Source organism: Athene cunicularia (assembly GCF_003259725.1).
Source record: "Athene cunicularia isolate RWA chromosome 1 unlocalized genomic scaffold, athCun1 chr1_part1, whole genome shotgun sequence".
Classification (NCBI taxonomy): Eukaryota; Metazoa; Chordata; class Aves; order Strigiformes; family Strigidae; genus Athene; species Athene cunicularia.
The window spans coordinates 94,640,980-94,645,449 of NW_020799091.1; positions in this window are offsets into that span (position 1 = coordinate 94,640,980).

Sequence of the window (4,470 nt, forward strand, 5' to 3'; positions counted from 1 at the left end):
AAGCATTGAGCTAACTTTTAAAATATACCATAGCACTAATAGCTCTTTGTTGCTCTCTCTGATTCACTTATATAAACCTTCTAGACAACTGAGGCTACAGTCACAGTGCTTTCTGCCAAGAAACTTGATCCCTAAAGCCACATTTACAGGAAAACAGGATGATAAACATAATGATTGTACCAATGCAAAATTTTGCCCTGTCATTCCATTTAGTTTTGCTGAAAATAAACTTTGTTAAACATGAACAAAAGAACTAGTCTTCCCTTTTCTATAACAAGCACAAGACACTTCATTTTTGTTTGCTGTTCCTTGCTTGGAATTAGCGTATGGACAGAATTATAGAATATGCTTGCCATATCATCTGTCTTTCCATTTGATTTTTCCTGAACATAATTTGTATAAAATAAAGAGCTGGGATGTACACACTTGTAACTCAGAGATCAAAGCCACTTTTGAATGTTGTCTTACACACTTCCACTGTAATCAGAATACGTGGGATTTTTAGAAGACTCAGACACCAAACTCCAGCTGAAGTTAATCAGAGCTGTGAAAACTGGTAACATGAAATTGCACCCTATCTGCTGCACTGTGACAGATTTTATATTTCAGTTGCTCCTATAGCTTTTTATCAATGTGATTTTTAAAGTACCCACGAATGGGTTACTAGCTGCCACTGAAGATACATTATTCTGTTAAACAACACAGTACTGCAACTGTCTGCCTGCTCAGAGAACTCATGCCTTAATACTTGTATTTTTCTCTGAATCATTGTCTGACCGATGGAAGTATCACCTTTTTTAAGTAGGTATGTGTTTATTACTACTTAGCAGTTTTCTGGGGTAATACTCCTATCTAGCTTGTTGCTGTCTGGCAGCGTTTATCTGAAACTGTCCAAGCCTTTAGGCATGTGGATTCCGAGTGGAAAATATTAACTAGATTAACTAACTATTTGCAGAAGAATGAGGGTGACAGCTAAAAAATATCCAGACTTGGAACTCAGAAACTGCAATACCAGGAATGAAGACAGTTTTACATTATAGTGTTATTTTCCTGGTAAGAAATTTAAATTTTCAGAGTCTTGTCTGCGTACCTTGCTTCACACCAGTTATGCAAACACTGTGATTTTTGTAATATTCTCATTGTGCCTCTTACTTCCTGGCTGTCTCTCTGAATACTGGTGTCTATACTTTTGTGACAGGTGACAGGTTTAACTAGAAAAAAATAGGATTTTTTTTACCTACTAGCATTCGTTATAGGAGTTTTCATACAAACATATTAGAAAAAATAAAAATCCAGGCATCCTTTTCCATGCACAGATGTCAGCAATGAGAAACTGGTAGAAAATTCTGTGTCTGTATTTTGGCAAGTCGTTAAGTTACCTGTGTTCTGGCAGAGTATTTGGAATCGAAAAAGCTAGACCTCTACTGTTTCCAGAAACACTTCCTGAATTCAACAGCGACTGAAAGTTCAAGTGTTTTCCGTGATCACAAGCAGCAGTACCTCACTCCTCAAGAGTTCTGGGATAGAAGCCGGTATCTGAAGGAACAAGGTAACAGCCGTAGTATGTCCTGCAATATCAGCATTTGCCCCAGTGATAAGATTTTCAGGGCCAACTGAGAGAGGAGGCAGTTTCTCAGAGATTAATTATCTCCCTCTGCAACATGTCCTTGGCAATAGTAATTCCAGAGCTTTTGGTGGGAAACCAGACGTAACACACTGGCCTTGGGGTACTGCATTTCTGCTATTACGGCAGCTACGGGTGAACCCTAGTTTGAAATGCCATGCTGCCTAGGAGGAGGGGATGCAGCAGCAGGATACACTCCTAAAGCTATCCAAGTGCAGAATGGACCTCTCTATATGGACACAAGACTTGACGAAAATTTACCAAGATAAAAATTTTAGCATCCATAACCTAGACAAGGTTCCCCCACTGAAATGAAGCAAAATTAGGCTGCATGACTTTCTGAGGTGTGTTCTTTTTTTAACCTCTCTCCTACCCCCAAAACAAGCTTTTCTCTCCAAAACTCTTTCTCAGCAGCTAATATAGGAATGCCTAAGGGTATCTGAGATAACTTCTAAGGCTCTCTAAAAGAAAACAACCTGATGTCATTAGTTTTAAAATAATCACACAGGGTCCAAACTTTCAGCTAAAAATTTTTAGGGGTTTATACATAAAAAAGTACTGAATCTACAGATGTAGAAAAAGATGGGCTATCTCCAGGATACTACTTTATTCCAATTATTTTTACATTGAAAATGAAACAAATGTGGGCATCAAAAAACCTGAACTGTTCAGAGTACACAACTTGGGCCTATAGTACAATATTTGTATCACAAAAATAGTAACTTTTCATTCTTACACATACAACCAATGCAAGTGGTTTAGTTTTTACATGTAAATTTTCTCACAAAGTTCATGTATAATCATTCATATTTTTAAAATACTTTGCTTTACATTTTATGTTTCGCAAGGGTTCAGTTTTTAACAAAATTCCAGTGATTAAGCTTGTTGGCAAGTATGATCAAAAGTTTATCTAAGCAGCTATTGGACACTCTGAATGGAAAACAAGCCTTATACTCAATAAACATGCATCTGGTAATAACAGCTGCAACCACACACATATAGATGAAAAATACATCAAACTAAGCACTCCATCAAAGCAATTAAAATTAGAAATGTTTTGAGAAAAATGTTCATAAACAAGCTACTCGTGAAGCATGAGAAAGAAGTTCACGAAATAATTGTGAATGGTATATTTGACAAAATGAACCTAGAGACAACTTAAACCCCAAATAATCCTACAGCATGAATTTTTTGCCTAGATTTCATTAGAATCAAGAAATATCAGACATACAGGGAATTAAGGCATCCATACAACTTTAATACCACCAAGTCAATCAGACTCAATCATGAAATACAGTCAGTTTGAGTCTTATGCCCTGTCAAACCACAAAATCTTTTGAGAATTACATTCAAAATTTTCTCAGTCTGCTTAAGGCGAGAACTACAGAGAGACTGCTGTCTGGTGCCAATACTGCAATGGGCACCATTCTAATAGGCTGCACTTTCACTAGGGAAACTGAGAAATTTAAAATACTGATAATAAATACCTGCACAGTAAGATATGTGTGTGTACACCTTAAAGAACACATTTTTTTCAGCAGGGTAATTCCAGCATGGAGGTTCTCTATCTGTGACACAAGCCCTTCTGGAGAAGTGTGGATGAGAAAATAATTATGCAAAACCAGTTTGTTTCTGCTTGGCTAAGAAATAACTGAGTACATATGAAAAAAGCTAGCAAGGCCTCGCTAGATTTATGAGCTCAGGTTAGTTTCACAAATGCTTCACTGGCAGCACAGCCACTGTCACTGCATAAACTGGTTTACACGAAGAGATCAACAGCATTCCTAGTTGTTTGTTCCCATTACCACAGTAGGCCCTGTTGTGCCAGAGCAGTTGCCTGCACCCCCGCGCAACAAACCTGACTGGGGAATCATTCCAGATGAAACAGCCGCTTGCTTGGGTTTTGTGCCGGCTCATCACACAGCCACACTCATGTCAGAACAGAAGCAGCAGCAGCACAAGTCCATGAATGACAAACCCACTCCTTTTACAGGCAGTTTAGCAAGTTTGCAAAACCACCAAAAGAACCAGCCATGACAAAAAATATATCTGGAGAGGGAAGAGGGGAGTTGGACCCTGTGAGGTGTCACCATTTTTCTTAAACAGAGTTTAGCCCATTCGCAACAAATCCTTGGCAAAAAGGTTTAGACGCAGCACTAAACACATTACAGAGATTCTAGTAGCTGCTTCAGCCTATTTGTGATTTAGGTGGAATATTTAAAAGCACAGTTTGAAAACGTGTACCCAGATTAGATGTTAATCTCTAGAATTCAAGCTGTCCTTAATGAAAAGATAACAGGTCAGATTAGCTTTCAACAAAACCAAGAGAAATCTTGTAATTCTAATTTATATTTGAATACTTGCATTGTGACACGTGAAGCCCTATTCAGGTATTTAATTCCAGGTGGGTAATTTCAGTGAGAGGCAAGACTAAAGCAATGATAACATCCGTTGTAATTTTTCAAATCACACCAAGATGAACGAGTAAAGCGGTTACAAAGGGTCTGAGCCAAAATCCACCAGGGCGCCGGCACGTGCCTCCCTGCTCATACCGGGGACCGGTGGACTAGTTTGCGAGGACGCCACGTGTGTGCCACTAGAAATTGAGCTTCTTCGAAAACCACGTGGGACCTTCCCCCCTACATTGCAGAAAAACATGGATTAATTTTTTTAAAAAACCACAAAAAACCCAAAAACAAACAGAAGGAAACCCCACAACAAAACAAACTATTAAATTAGGGGGACTGCAAATTAACGCTGCCTGCAGAAGCTTCACACACACACACACACACACACACACCCCCGCGCCAGACCCCTACCCGCAGTATGCGGGATCCAGGCGCTGT